The sequence below is a fragment of the Grammomys surdaster genome, unplaced genomic scaffold, assembly GCF_004785775.1.
Source record: "Grammomys surdaster isolate TR1022 unplaced genomic scaffold, NIH_TR_1.0 125832, whole genome shotgun sequence".
Lineage (NCBI taxonomy): Eukaryota > Metazoa > Chordata > Mammalia > Rodentia > Muridae > Grammomys > Grammomys surdaster.
Genome location: NW_021620660.1, coordinates 175298 through 191784, shown reverse-complemented (window position 1 = coordinate 191784; position 16487 = coordinate 175298).

The window sequence follows — 16487 nt, the reverse complement described above, 5'->3', positions numbered from 1 at the left end:
GTTACAGGTCTTCCGGGCTGTTGAGGTGCAGGTGCTCTGGTGAAGAGGGGAGGGTCCAGAAGGTGCCTGGGAAAAACAGATCTCTTCCCAAGCAACAGAAACTCTCAGACCATTGGATGATTCTCGAACCTTTCTCCTGAGTAGGGTCAATACATACAGTTTTGACCCTAACACAGGGGTGTTAGTGTATGGCAGCATGTAACCCCTATTAGCTTGGTCTGGAACCTTAGAGATGCCTCATCTGCATGTGGGAGAGTCTGGGGCTCGATTCCTACGTGGCTGTGACCAGTGGTCATAGACTTCTCTGTGGGAGGGGCTGTGGGTGTCTGAGACTGAGTGAAAAGGGCCAGGAACTAGGAGCAACACTGAACACCTTCTGTACCACGAAGGTCTGGGCTTCAAATCCTATGCTGGAGCAGGTGCGCAGCTACCTCTCGCAGCCCACTACCCCACAGAGGGCTGCAATGAGGGAGAAGCCATGAGGATACTCATGGAACAGAGCAAAAAAGGACAGCACAGATGAAAATAATGTGGCACTTTATAGGTATCAGCAGCCTAGTTGTGTTTCAGCCTAGTTGTGTTGGGTTTCAGAACCCAGGAGTGGTATAGCTGCATCCTCAGGGAGTATAATGTCTAAATTTCTGAGGTAAACACCATATCTCTGTGTCCCTACTTCAGAGCAGGTGTAGAAATATCCTGCATTTACTTGACATCCAAAGGGATATAAGAGTCTGTACTTCACCCAAATAAATATTACTCCATTCGACACACTGAAATTTGGGGCAAGAATTTAGTTAACATTCACATATAGACAGAAATCCAACCTTAGAAAGAATCTGCCTGCAGGCTTAGATTTTTTAAAACCTACTTTAAATAGGATTATTAAATGCTTGGACCCACCTTCTAGCCCACCGTGCAAAAATTGGGGAGAAAAGATGATAAATAGTATAAGTGGATGTGGACATTCTTAGAATTAGTTCTTTGTCGGTAATTCCCAACTCCAATTTTCATTTATCAGGATACCAGTAGTCCATTTCAGTAGTGTTAGGATATCAATCATGAATCAGAAGCTGTGGCTAGATTTAGCAGAAACCACTAATTCTCTGCTGAATCTGCACAAGTCTGTGGCAGTGACCAGGATGAGCTGGGACACCAGGAGATTTTTCTTTGCTGTACCTCTCTCAATGAAGTGAAGATCAGCCAAAGTTAAGATGCAATACCAATGAATCATTGCACAGCTAGCTATGCAAGCTTGTAACCATTGTCTTTTGAGTCCTTGTTATTATATCTCCAAATATCACATGTTCCACCTTGCATCTTGCCTCAGCAAATTCCCCTGAGTCTGTCTTAGCAAACCACTAGCTAAGTGAGCTTCACCTGATATATCCAGAAATTTCCACACTATATTCACCCTTTTGTTTAAAAAATTGTCTATTTTGCTAACATTAAAAATTTACATACAATAAAATAATTATAAGAACCAAATATTAGAACAGTACATCACATTTGAAATGCACAGCTTAGAAACAATATAGTCTAACAAAAGAACCTTAAACTTCTATTAGCATAAAATAAGTTTGTCAAAACTGTCTTAAATTCCTGTCAGTATACTCTAATTCAAACAAGACAACATTAAATTTCTACAAATATTTAATAAAAGCAAAACATCTAATTTTCATTGGTATAAAATAACTTTAAAACACCTTTATTTTCTATTGATATGCATTAAAATAAAACATTGTTCCCCCACCTCAAGTTTTTTGTTCCATACTTTACTTCTGAGAGGGTGCTCCCCCATTCACATACTCTGACTTCATCACTGCCATCCCCCTTACCTGGAGCCTCAGATTTCTACAGGACTAATTGCATCCTTTCTCACTGAGGCCATGCAAGGCAGTCCACTGCTACATATATACCAGTTCCACAGACTATCCCATGTATGCTCTTTGGTTGGTGACTTTGTCTCTGGGAGCTTTGGAAGGCTGGTTTAGTTGACTCTGTTGTTCTTTCTATTGGGTTGCAATCTCATTCACCTCATTTAGTCATTCCCATAACTCTTCCCAAGAAGTCCTGACCTCAGTCTAATGGTTGGCTTAAGTAGCTGCATCTGTCTCAGTCAGCTGCTGGTACAGCCTCACAGAGAAAACACATCCTAGGCTCCTGTCTGTGAGAAAACATAGCATTAGTAATATTGTCAGAATTTGGGGCCTACTCATAGCATGGAACTCAAGTTGGTACTATTACATGATGGCCTTTCTTCAGTCTCTGCTCCATTCTTACCCCTGCATTTCCCTTAGACAAGAAACTATTGTGGGCCAAAAATTTTAAAGATGGGTTGGTGACCCCATCCCTCCACTGGGGTCCTTCATATTTACTGGAGGTAGTTTATTCAGGTTCCATCACCCCACTGTTGGGCTTTTCAGCTAACGTCATCCTACTGACTTGGGAACACCTCACATCCAATGTCTCTGATACTACATAGAAGTTCCTCCTATCACAATACCCCAGAAGCTACATACTTCCTTTTATCCTCCTGGCCCACTGGGATTCTTTCCTGCTTACCCCTCAAAACCTGATTCTGCACTCTTTTCCCCTTGAATGTTCCTTGTCAAACCAGGTCCCTCCTTACCTCTGCCTCCCATGATTATTTTGTTCTCCTTCTAAGTGGGATTGAATTATCCACACTTGGGCTTACCCTCCTGTCAAATTTCATAAGGTCTGTGAGTTGGATCATAGATGTTCTGTAGTCTACGGATAATATCCACTTGTCAGTGAGTACAGTACATACCATGCATGTCCTTTTCTGTCAGGGTTACTTTGCCCAGGATGATAGTTTCTAGTTCTATCCATTTGCCTGCAAAATACATGGTGCCCTTAGAGTATTGTCATCAGACCTGTGATGCTTTTATGTAGCCATTCCCTATGCTATAAGGCAATTCTGATCATTTCATTAATTTTGTAAAAAGAAGTTTTTATTATAAATAGAATTTTTCTTTTTTGGTGTTCTTCATGTGCTATTATGTTTTTTTCTAAATTCATTTATTTTTTTAATAATCATTCCATTCATTTAATTCTCAATTGATTTCTCATTTCACTGTTACTCTCTCTACCAACACCACATCTCATATCCAACTTGCTGGCTATTCCTCCTCCCATCCCCCGTCTCCCTTTTTCTCTGCCCCTCCCCTTTGCCTATATGAGGGTCCTGACCCACCCACCCACAATCTCCTTCTTTACTGCTTCTTCATTCCCTTATGCTGGGGCATCAAAATTCCTCAGAACAAAAGCCTTCCCTCCCATCGCTGTCAGGCCAAGCCATCCTCTGCTACATATGTATCTGGAGCCAATGACCACCCCAGGTACGCTCCACATTCATGGTCTAGACTCTGGGAGAACTGGATGTTCAGGCCAGCCTAAGTTGTTCTTCCAGTGGGGTTGCCATCCCCATCTGTTCCTCCAGTCCATTAACCAGCCCCCACACCAGGTTCCATGAGTTCAGTCTGTTGGTTGGGTCTAAGTATTCCCATCTACATTGGTCAGTTGCTGGCCAGACCTCCCAAGGAACCATGCATAGTTCCTGTCAGCAAGTGGCTCTTGACCACTAAATGTGTTGTGTTTGGTGTCTACAGACATGATGGATCACCAGGTCGGCCCTTCCTTCAGTCTCTGTCCCATTTTTGTCCCTGTTTTTCCTTTGGACAGGAACATTGCTGGGTTAAAAATTTTGAGTTGGCTGGGTGGCCTATCTCTTGACCAGTTTAACTGTATCCTCTGAAGGTTGTCTCAACAGGTTCTATCTCCCCCTTCTCTGCACATTTCAGCTAAAGGCATCCTGATAGTGTCCCAGGAGCCTCACATTTCCCTAGTGTCTAGGATCTTCCAGTGGCTATCTCTAGTTCCTCATCCCCCCTGCTACATATTTTTGTTCATTTTCCTGACCCTTCTCTCACATCTCCTCCAATTCCTGATACTCCCCTCCTCATTTCCTGCTCCTCCTCCTCCTCTTCCTCCTCCTCTTCCTCCTCCTCTTCCTCCTCCTCCTCTTCCACTTCCTCTTCTTCTTCTTCCTCTCTCTCTCTCTCTCTCTCTCTCTCTCTCTCTCTCTCTCTCTCTCAGTCTTCCACTCCCTTCACTTCCCAAGATACTCATTCTTTTCCTCCTCAATTCAGGACTGAAGCATCCACACCCTGGTCTTTCTTCATGTAAACTTACTATGGTCTGCGGGCGATATGAGCTTTTCAGCTAATATCCACATATTAGTGAATACATACCATGTGTGTTATTTTGTGTCTGTTTTACCTCACTCAAGTTGATATTTTCTAGTTCCATACATTTGCATACAAATTTTATGAAGTCATTGTTTTTAATAGCTGTGTAGTATCCATTGTATATATGTATCACATTGTCTGTATTGATTCTTCTATTGAGGAAAATCTGGGTTGTTTCCAGCTTTTTGATTTTATAAATAAGGCTGCTATGAACATAGTGGAGCATGTGTCCTTGTTATATGTTGAAGCATCATTTGCGCATATGCCCAGGAGTGGTGTAACTGAATCCTAGGATAGAACAATTTTCAATATTCTTGGGTGATTTCAAAAATAATTTTACCAGCTTGTAGTCTCAAAAGAAATGGACGAGTGTCCTCTTACTCCACATCATTGCCAACATCTGGTGTCACCTTCGTTTTTGATCTTAGTCATTCTGACTGGTGTCAGGTAGATTCTAGGGTCATTTTGGTTTACTTTTCCCTGATTACTAAAGAAGCAAACATTACTTTAACATTCCTCAGTTGAGAATTATCTGTTTAGCTCTGTACTCTGCTTTTTAATATGGTTATTTGGTTCTCTGCAGTCTACCTTCTTGAGCTCCTTGTATATTTTGGATATCATCCCTCTATTGGATATAGGGTTGGTAAATATTTTTTTCCAACCTGTTGGCTGCTGTTTTGTCCTATTGACAGTGTCCTTTGCTTCACAGAAGATTTTCAATTTTATGAGGTCCCATTTATTGATTATTGATCTTAAAGCATAAGCCATTGGTGTTCTGTTCCGGAAAATTTTTCCTGTGTCAACGTGTTTGTGGTGCTTCATCACTTTCTCTTCAATTAGAATCTGTGTATCTTTTTTTTTTAATGTGGAAGTCCTTGACGCACTTAGACTTGTGGTTTGCACAAGGAGACAAGAATGAATGAATTTGCATTCTTCTACATGCAGACAACCCATTGAGCCAGTACCATTTGTTGAAAATGCTGTCTTTTGTCCAGTAGATGTTTTTTGCTTCTTTATCAAAGATCATGTCACCATAAGTGTCTGGATTCATTTCTGGGTCTTCAAATCTTTTCCATTGATCTACCTAACTGTTTCTGTCCCAATACCATGCAGATTTTATTACTATTGTACAATACTATAATTTGAGGTCAGGGATGGTGATTCCCCTAGAAGTTATTTTATTGTTCAGAAATATTTTTTCTATCTTGTTTTTTTAATGTTTCCAAATGAATTTGAGAATTTTTATTTATAATTCTATGAAGAATTGAGTTGGAATTTTCATCGGATTGCATTGAACCTATAGATTGCTTTTGGTAAGATGGCAATTTACTCTATATTAATACTCTCAATCCATGAGCATGGGAGACCTTTCTATCTTCTGAGGTTTTCTTTGATTTCTTGGTTTTCTTCAGGGATTTGAAGTTCTTGTCATACAGATCTTTCACTTGCTTGTTTAGAGTCACACCAAGATATTTTATATTACTTGTGACTATTGTGAAGGGTGTTGTTTTTCTAAATTCTTTTTCAGTCCTTTTATTCTTTCAGTAGATGAAGGCTACTGATTTATTAGACTTAATTTTGTATACAGCTGCTTTGCTGATTTTTCTATTCTCTGCAAATTTCACTAGTAGAATCTGGAGTCGCTTTGGTATACTATCATGTGGGACTTTGTAAGGGTATCCTGGGTCATGGTTGAGCAGTTGCCTAGAACCCAGAGACTCTGCGTGAGAACTGGAAGGAGTTTGGCGCACCCCAATAACCCAGGGTCCTGAAAAGCAGTCCAGTCTCCATAGAATTACATTGTTCAGTCACATAGCCCAGACAGCCCCTCCCAAAGTGCAGGGGTAGAGGGTGACTAGAGGCTTCAGGGCCTAGGGATTTACATACTAATGAAGGCCGGAGGGCGGAGCAAATTAAGCATGTCTCCCCAGATCCTCCCTATATCCTCCCCCAATCTTCCCCATTTCTCCCTCCCTATATAACTTGGGCCTTTCCTGAGTTTTAAGGGGGTACACCTAGATCCATCCACCATCTGCCATTACAATAAACTGTCCTGGAACCAAGGACTTCCTCATGTCATTGGGGCCTGCCACCGCCAAAGCCTCTAGGCCGCTGGAACCATAGATGTTCCTCCCACATGTAGGACCCATCACAGCACGTGGAAGCCTCCCAGGGCCCCACCGGTGCGGCCCTCTAAATTTTCCCCGCACTATCATATTGTCTACAGATAGTGATGTGTTGACTTCCTTCCTCTCAATTTGTATCCCTTTGATCTCTTTTTGTTTTCTAATTGCTCTGGCTAGAACTTCAAGTACTATATTGAATGGTTAGGGAGAGAGTACACAGCCTTGAACTGTTGCTGATTTTAATGGGATTGCATTGAGTTTCTATTCATTTAGTTTGATGTTGGCTATTGGTATATACTGCTTCTATTAAATTCAGGCATGCTATGTGACTTCCTCATGTCTCCAATACTTTTAACATGAATGTGTGCTGTATTGGTTCAAAGGCTTTTTTTCAGCATCTAATGAGATGTTCATGTGGATTTTTTGAGTTTGTTTATGTAGAGGATTATACTGATGGATTACTGTATATGAATGAACAATCCCTACATTCATAGGATGACACCTACTTGATCATGGTGGAAGATAGTTTTGATGTGCTCTTTGAATTGGTATCGAGAATTTTATTGTGTGCTTTTGCATCAATATTCATAAGTAAAATTGGCCTGTAGTTCTCAATGTTTGTTAGGTCCTTGTGTAGTTTAGGTATCAGTGTAACTGTGGCTTCGTAGAAAGAATTGGATAGTTTTCCTTCTGTTTCCATTTTGTGAAATAATTTGAGAAGTATTGATATTAGGTCCATTAATCAGGTTTTCCAGTTTTATTGAGTATTGACTTTTGTAGTAGAATCTGATTGTTTTTTAAACTTCCTAGGTTTGTTGTTATGTCTCCCACTTCATTTCTGATTTTCTTAATTTGTATACTGTCTCTGTGCCCTCTGGTCAGTCTGGATAAGGGTTTGTCTATCTGTTGATTTTCTCAAAGAACCAGCTCCTAGATCAGATTATTCTTTGTATAGTGCTTTTTGTTTCTACTTGGTTGTTTTCTGACCTGAGTTTGATTATTTCTTACCTTCTATTCCTCTTGGGTGTATTTGCTTCTTTTTGTTCTAGAGCTTTCAGATGAACTATTAAGCTGTCATTATATGATCTTTACAATTTCTTTATGGAGGCCCTCAGAGCCATGGGTTTTCCACTTAGCACTGATTTCCTTGTGTCCCATAAGTTTGGATATATTGTGCCTTCATTTTCATTGAATTCTAAAAAAGTCTTTGTTTCTTTATTTCTACCCTGACCTAATTATGATTAAGTAGTTAGTTGTTCACCTTCCATGTATATGTGGGATTTGTGTTGATTTTTTTTTTTTTTTTTGGCTATTGATAGCCATCCTTAGTCCACGGTGGTCCAATAGAATACAAGGAATTAATTCAATGTTTTTGTGTCTGTTGAGGAATGTTTTGTGTCTGAGTATATGCTCATTTTTGGAGAGATGTTGAGAAGAATGGATATTTTTCATTTATGGTGAAATATTCTGTACTTATCTATTAAATGTATTTGGTTCATAACTTTTTTTACTTTCACTGTATCTCTGTTTAGTTTCTGTTTCCATGATTGGCCATTGGTGAGGGTGGGGTGTTGAAATCTCCTAAGATTATTATGAGGTTCATTATGTGCTTTGAGCTTTAGTAACTCAAAGTGGGTGCCTTTTCATTTGGGATATAGATGCTCAGAATTGAGAGTACATCTTGGTAGATTTTTCCTTTGATGTGTAAGCAGAGTCTTTCCACATCGTTTTTGATAACTTTTGGTTGAAGGTCTATTTTGTTGGATATTAGAATAGCTACTCCAGCCTGTTTCTTTGAATGATTTGCAAGGAAAAAATTTTCCCATCCTTTTAATTTGAGGTAATGACTGTCTTTGTCACTGAGGTGCATTTCCTGTATACAGCAAAATTCTGGGTCCTGTTTACATATTCAGTCTGTTATTCTATGTCTTTTTATTGGGGAATTGAGTCCATTGCTGTAGACATATATTTGGAACCAGTAATTTTTTATATTGTTATTTTTGTTATTAGAGGTGGAATTATATTTGAGTGTTTCTCTTCTGGGTCTGTTGTGAAAGGATTAATTTCTTGCATTTTCTTGGGTGTAGTTTCCCTCTTTGTGTTGAACTTTTCCTTCTACTATCCTCTGTAGGGCTGGATTAGTGGAAAGATATTGTTTAGATTTCGTTTTGTCATAGAATATCTTGGTTTGTTCATCTATGGTAAATTAAGAATCTTGCTGGGTATAATAGCCTGGGCTGACATTTTTAATCTCTTAGTAACTGTATGACACCTGCCCAGGAGCTTCTTGCTTTAATATTCTCTGGTGAAAAGTCTGGGGTAATTCTGACAGGTTTGCTTTTATATATTTCTTGATTTTATTCCCTCATAGCTTTCAATATTCCTTATTTGTTCTATGATTTGGTGTTTTAATTATTATGTGAGTAGAGGAATTTCTTTTCTGTTCAATCTGTTTGGTGTTCTGTAAGCTTCTTGTATGTTTTAGGTCATTTCTTTCTTTAGGTTAGAAAAGTTTTCTTCTGTAATTATGTTGAAGATATTTGTTGGCTTTTTGCATTGGGAATCTATATGTTCTTCTATACCTATTATTCTCAGGTCCAGTCTCTTCATTGTGTCCTGGATTTCTTGAATGTTTTGAGGTAGGAGCTTTTTGCTTTTTTTTTTATTTTTCTTGACTCTTGTGTCTATGCTTTCTATTGTCCCTCTGCTTCTGAATTTCTCTCTTCCATCTCTTACATTGTTTTGGTGCTGGTTGTATTTGTGATTCCTGCTTTCTTTCCCAGATTTTCCATCTCTAGGGCTGTCTCCCTTTGAGTTTTCTTTAATAATTCTATTTCCATTTTTAAATCCTGGACAGTTTTGTTTAATTCTTTCACCTGTTTGATTGTTTTTTTCCTGTATTTATTTAAGAGAGTTATTTATATCCTTCTTAAAGTTCTCTATCATCTTCATGAATTGAGATGTTAGATCTGAGTCTTGCTTTATTAATGAATTGAGATATGCAGGACTTGCTGTGGTGGAATAAGTGGATTCTGATGTTGCCAAGTTAAATTGGTTTCTGTTGCTTATGTTCTTGTGCTTACCTCTTGCCATCTGGTTATCTCTGGTGTTATCTGGCCTTCCTGTCTTTGACTGGAGCTTGCCCTTCTTGGAGCCTTTGGTCCTGGAAGTGTTAGAATACCTGGAGTTGAGCTGCAACAGGGATGTAGGCTGTGTGGGTTCAGTTCTAGTGCTGGTGCTCTGCTCCTGTTATAGATGGGAACCAGAAGGTGTGAAGGTCTCTAGGATGGCTGGGAATCCGTACCCTGGTTGCCTGGGTCCATGTAAGCTGGGTAATTCGACAGGGTTTGAGATCTTTCCTATAAACTTAGATGTGTCAGAATACCTGGAAAGTTAGCTGCACCTGGGGTGTGGGCTGTGTGTGTTATGGTCTAGCGCTGGGGCTCTGCTCCGGACACAGGTGAGAACTGCAGAAAGATTTTTTTATACAATATATTTGGATGAGAGTTTCTCCTTCCCCAACTCCTCCAAAGTCTTCCTCACCCACACAAATTCACAAAATTTATGTTTCTATCTCATTAGAATAAAAACTAACATTGTATTCTTTAATCTTCATAAACCTTAGAGTACTGTTGACATGAATTGTATTAAGGCTCACTGGATTTTGTTTGACTCTAAAATAATAAAATAAATTTGACAGCAACAGTATTCTGAAAACTTGAAAGGGGGGCAGATAGAAGTTTGTGGAGTGTTTGTGTGTCTCAGGATGCTGACCCCACCCTTTGTCATGAGTACAAACATTGTCTCCATCCTAATGGTATTCACTGCTAGGGTTAATAACACATATTGAGGCTCCCAAATTTTTTTGTGAGTGGTGGTGATTTAAGATCATATTTTAATCCAGAAAGAACTACTGGCAAATAAATAACACTGAGAGTGGAAGAATTATCTTTCAGAGGGACAACATCTCTCATTGTTTCTCCTGTACCCATGGTGAGCTCTGAAATCATGTACACACAATACAAACTAATCTCAGAAAGATACTTTAATGTATTTACATATCCATTATATGGATTTACATATCCATATATGTTTATATATGTAGTAAAAATAAAAGAAAGACTGTGAATGTCAAAGGTAGTAGAGGGATATGAGAGGGGTGGAAATAGGAGAAGATATAGTCAATGATGTAGCTATATTTAAATATAGATTATGTATATTTAAGTAAATATTTTATATATATTTTATGCTGGATTATATATCTCATATAATATATTTAATTTCTAATTTTTCATTCATATAAAATATGTGGTACATTTAAGTATAGTTTCATATATACATATATTAATATAAATATATAAGTATATGTTATGTGTATAACATATTATTGTACTGTGTTATTAATTGAATAACACATGACTTGCATAGTCTCATATATTTGAAGGCTTGGTCATTAGAGACAGAATTTACATGAGAAGTATTAGAAAATTACCCTTGTTGAGTGAAAAATGTCTATGAGGGTATTCTTTGGGGTTTCAAATGCTCAAGCAAGGTCTCCTGTTTTTTTTCCTGTTGAATTCAGAGCAGGATTTAGAACTCTCAGTTCCTTCCCCATCACTCTACCTACAAATGTCCATGCTTTCAGCCATGCTTATAATGGACTATACTTCTGAAACTGTAAGGAAGTCTCAGATGCTTTATTTGATAAGAGTAATCATGGCAAATTTATTGTGATGAGTATTCCAAGCTGGTTTTTAGCTATTTTTTATGTCCACTGACTTTCTTAATCTTTATTCCATTACTGTGAAAAGACATTTTGACCAAGGCAACTATTATAAGAGAAAATTATTAATTCAGAGTTTGTTTAGGATTTCTGATGTTCAGTCCTTTATCATCATGGCAGGGAGCATGGCAGCAAACAAGGAGCTGGAGCAGTATCTGAAAGCTACATCCTGATTCATTTGCAGCAATAGAGGCATGGGAGGGGATGGGCCTCAAAGGTGGTGAGTGGAGTAAGACAAGATTGTCCAAATGGAAGTTTAATATGAATGTAAACAATAGGTCTAAGGATCACTTATGTACCAAGTACAAAAATTATCCTCTGGCAAAAGTTAAGTAAATTATCTCTCCATTTGAGTGTTTTAGTGCTGACATGAAAATGAATACATATATGTCTGTAGAACTCATCCTTAACTGGAATTTTTGCTATTGATATTCAGTTTATTGTTTTTATACCCAAGAAAGTACTTTATAGAACTGGGAAAATAATCTTAATGTGACCTCTTGAGTTTTCATAGTAAACTTGGAATGAACATGAAGCATTTAGTTCTTGGTCGTTTCAATCAGGAAATACTGATGTTCTTGAGACATTTCACATCACTGAAATGATCTTTTGTGGATATAATGTCACCAAATAAGCTTGTCATCATCGTGGGATTATTCAGTTGAGTGAAATGTTCCTGAATTGCTCACCTTGAATTTATTTCTGAATATCAACATAGCAGGAATATTTATATTATGCCCCACTTAATCCTTTTGTTAAGATAAAGCAATTCCAGACATATTCATGTACTACACCTGTATAGCCAAGCTGTTCTGAAACAAACAAAAAGTAACTAACAAGGTTTACCACACATTGTGCAAACTTAAATGCTTTCTGAGCTTCTTCAGTTCATCATTTCACCAGCAGCTGAACAACTCTCCCCTTCCATTTTGGAAGAAACAGAAGATTCTGGAAGATGAAATTTCTTCTTGTCCTTGCTCTATCTGATTTGGTTTCTGCCACTGAGGAGCCCTTATGGGTACATGGATGGGCTCTAGGGAGTTTTGCAGAAAGAAATGTGGCTGTGGTGAATTAATCATAGTTTGACATGATAACATGATTCTATGAACATATTGGTTCTCTTTTGGTTTTTGTACTTGTAATATATCCCAATGTGTGGTTAAAAAACAGGACAGATTATTTTATCATTTATCTTAAGTGTAATCTTATGTAAACATGAAAAGTATTAGAAATCTAACCTTTTATATAAAAACAATCTGTCATTTTATTTAAATCCTAAGTGTACAGATCAACAGATCTTCAATTTTTTTTCTAAATCATATCAGGAAGCTGAGGGTAAAGTGGATACAGGAAATAATCATCAATTTGATTACCAGCCCAGTTATAGCAAGAGAGTCAAGTTAGGTATTTTGGTAGGCTTCCATTGTTCTTGTTCACTGACCACAAAAAAAAATTCCTAGCTCAACTATAAAGGTTCTACCTTTCTGAACTTCAAATTATTTCCTAAGATTTTGTTAGTGGAATTTTGTACAAAAACAGTTTACCCTAATGTAACTAACAAGCTAAAACTGAAGTTCTTTCTAAAGGTGGTGGCCGTTGTTAATCACCTAAATCTCTAAATTCTTTTCAGTGACATTGATTGAATCATAAATCTGTTCTAGCAGCAATGCTTAACAAAAATAAGCATTATTATTTTGAGTGCTATTAATACTGCCCAGTGAGGAACTGGAAGCCCCTGTGAGTTTTCACACAACACTTAGATTAGGAAGGATGTGAAGACTGAGAGTACAACAGGCAGAGCTATGCTCCATAATAGCTTGAAGTCCTCAGGACACATAGTCCTCAGAATTCTGCCTGTCTGGAGCATGTCAATGGTAGTTTTGCTTCTGTGTGGGCCACAGTCATGACTTCAAAAGCAGTGTGTTGTTCCTCTGAAGTGGGCCTCTACAAGGACACAGACCATACAGTGTCTCCTTGAACCCAAATTCTCTTATGTTCACATCTTTCCTGGCTTGGCTTCAAATATATATATATGGATAGATTTTATATATATATATATATATATATATATATATATATATATATATATAGAGAGAGAGAGAGAGAGAGACTCATGTAAAAGCAGTATTGAGTATTGTTATATTAAACTATTAAACTTGATGACAGAATTATTTCACAATGTGCATGAGAATATGTATTACATATACATATATATTTAAATATATATATGTGTATATATATGTCTCTCTCTCTCTCTCTCTATATATATATATACACACACATTCACATTCTTTTGAACACAAGTAATTGAAAAAGAGTGAGAAAGGACATATGGGAGGATTTAGAGGAGAAAAATCAGTGATAAAATTATAGCATAATACAGAAAATTAACAAAATAAAAGAAACATTTGTTCCTTAAAATTAAAAACAAAAAGACCTGAAGTGTTATTTCCATATCATTAATCCTAGTACTGGAGAAGTAGGGTGGAGACTGGGCTTGTAACCATGGCATTTTCTCAGAGCCCCTTGTTAGTCAGGGTCAAAAAGACCTTGTCTCAAATATATGGTATAGAATGACAGAAGTAACACACTTTTAGGTACTTAAAATTATTCACAAATACATGTATGTATTTTGGGTGATAGTTTTGTGCACTATATATTCAGATGCTCCTTTCTATGTCCAGATTTCTGGTTACATCTGGACAATGGCACTGTCAACTATCTCTGGTGCCTATGTTATGTTTAAATTGTTTTCTGTCACGTCTAATTGCTTGATAAAAGATCTGATGAGTCAATTAGCTGATCACAAGAGAACAGTAAAAGACTTCGGATTTTAGTCAGGGGTTCCCAGTGGGTGACAAAGGAAAGATGAGAAAGACCACAAGGAGAAGGTTAGGAGATAACACATGCAGAGAACAGAAGAAATTGCTATGAGGGTTGTAATGAGGGAGGAGTCACGAAGACCCACATGGACCAGGGACAAGCTCAGATGGACAGCAATGGAGTACTTTAGTGGGTATTAGCAGTCGAGTTGACTTAGAAAACCTGCCCAGATTAGGCTTGTAGTGTTTTAATAAAAAATACCAGGTTTCTGTGGCCTTTCTTGGGAGTTAAGTTGGGTAGGGCAAATATAGAAATGCCCTGCATTTACTTCAGATCAAAATGGATATTAGAACTCCCTTCCCCTTACAGAAATACAATTGCATTTGACCCACTGAATGTCAGGCAGAAACTGACACAGAATCCAAACTTACATAGAAATCTAAACTTAGAAAGAAACAGACTTAGAGAACAAAAATCCCAGATTAAATGCAAAAACAGGTACTCCGGGGGACAGAGCGATAGTTTTAGGATAATTGGTGCCAAGAAACCAGATGATTTAGCTGGTTTCTTAGTAACCACTCTTGGCCCATTACTGGGATATCTGGGTGGTTTCAGCTCCTCCTAGCCCTGGTGTTTTCTCCATGCATTGCTTGGTTCTGGAAAAGGATTAGAATACATGCTAGTCCAGGGACAGGTGCTGCAGGGAACTGAGTGTGCCCTCCACCTCGACCAAAGTTCACGTTTGCCCACCTTCCCATTCCTGATGCAAGGCTGTGCTACTGCCTATAGTGGGCCATACAGAGCTGACATAGCTTGGGGACATCACAGTGTAGATTTGGCTTTTTAATACCAAGCAGGATGGGAATGCAGTGCACATCAGCACGGTCCAGAAAGGTAGAGTATACCCTGCCTACAACAACCATGCTTGCTGCAAGTTTTTGCCCTCGAATATGACTATTCTCTTTCCTATGAGGTCACATAGGGTCCCCAGCCTCATACAGCTGATGGTACTACCTTCATAGCCAGCAAACAGCTCACAATGTGGCAGAACCAGCACTGCTCTGTGAGTGGCGTGAAGTTAGTCACTGTGAAATGCTTGAGCTGAACCACAAAGGGACACTGATAGACTCAGAAATAATCTGAGTACAAGTGACCTTATGATCTGGTAAAATATTTGGAATTATACTTAAATGTGAACAAAAGTATGTAGCATGGGTATAAAATGGCATAGATAGATATAAATAGTTTGAAATTAGTAAAATCAAGTTCTTAAGAGAAAAATAAAAAATGAAGAAAAAGACATACAAGGACAGAAGAGTTTAGAAAAATTTAAATACAAAAATACATTATGATTAGAAAACAATAATATAAATAAATTAATTAATAAATGCATATAAATAACCCTGAATAAGAAAAACTTAGAAAAAAATCTTATAAAGTAAATGAATAATAACAAAACAGAACACACACAGACATAGAAATATTGAGTTGTGTGTAAAACATTAACATCTCCAAAATAGGGGAAAGAAAAATATCTTTCCACAGAAAGGAGAGAGTTTGAGAGATTAAAAACATATTTTCCACATTAAATAATGGAAAACACTGTAAAAGAAGGCATTTGGACCCCATCCAGGTTTGATTTTACTGTCCACATAAAATAACTTATGTCTAGTAATGATTATCATTTTATATATCTTCTTTAATAGAGATTAGAATCAAACACACTAAGAGAAGGAAAAGGCTAAAACATGAAATGCTAGAATGAAGGCCATTGAAGAGAAACTAGTGGCTTCTTTAAGAGAAAATAAAGAATCTTCAAAGAAGCCAATGTGTAACGTACAATGACAGCCAAAAATAATTACATGTGAAAAAAAATCTGAAAAGCATTGAGAAATTAGGATGGCAATCCATCGAGATGCTATAAACAAAGATAAAAATATAAATTCTGTATAATAAAGTTACAGATAGATTCCTTAAAACTGAGCAATATCCTAATTTCCTTTGAGCTCCCCAAAGAAAAATATTCCCATATCACCACACCCATCCCTGGCCACAGGAAGCAGTTTCAAGAGAATTTGTCTCATATCCAAAAGGATAGCTTTTAGTTTTTGGTCTTTTGGTGGCTGAATTGTTACTTGTCTTGGTCAGGGAGTAAGCAAGGTAAAGAATAGATTCAGGGATTTCATTCTCTCTTCATTACCTCTCTTCTTTCTCTCACATTTAATGTTAGGGGAAAGCGGAAGAATGAAAGATAAAATCAGGAATATAAGAATGATACGTTACGACTTCCGGTTTGGGCCCGAGCATAGAGTAGGTCGCAGGCGGCAGCTCCGTACTCAACCCCAGAAAACCGAGAGAAACAGGGACTCCCAGGAGCTTGAACTCACGCAGCATCCCAGGTAAGGTAAAAGCAACACTCTCCCCAAACAAGGAGCAACCGGGACCCACTGGGACCCAGGAATTCGCTCCTGGCCCGGGGCGGGCTCC